The sequence below is a fragment of the Calidris pugnax genome, unplaced genomic scaffold, assembly GCF_001431845.1.
Source record: "Calidris pugnax isolate Ruff unplaced genomic scaffold, ASM143184v1 scaffold341, whole genome shotgun sequence".
NCBI classification, from domain to species: Eukaryota; Metazoa; Chordata; class Aves; order Charadriiformes; family Scolopacidae; genus Calidris; species Calidris pugnax.
The window spans coordinates 1,436,426-1,436,806 of NW_015091149.1; positions in this window are offsets into that span (position 1 = coordinate 1,436,426).

Genomic DNA, 381 nt, shown 5'->3' on the forward strand with positions numbered 1-381 from the left:
CCCCTATATCCCTGCACCCCACTGATTTCTGGGTCCCTGCACCCTCCTAGAGTCCCTGCACCCCCAGATCCTGCACCCCCCCAGGGTCTCTGCACACTCCTGGGGTCCCTGCACCCCCAAATCGTGGCATCACACCTACAGCTGGGGAAACTGAGGCACGACGTGCCCCAGGGTGACACGGGGACGCAGCCAGCCCCAGCGTCCTTCACCCCACGGCGATGCTGCAGCCCCACAGCGGGTTTGGAAGGCGTCCAAGCACTGGGGAAGGGGGGGTCTGCACGCTGTGGGACCCCCAATGCCCAACCTGGGGTGGGGAGGGGGGGGGGGGGTGATGGGCAGGAACAAACCCCCTGTCCCCCGGGGGAGAGACACCCCCCCCTT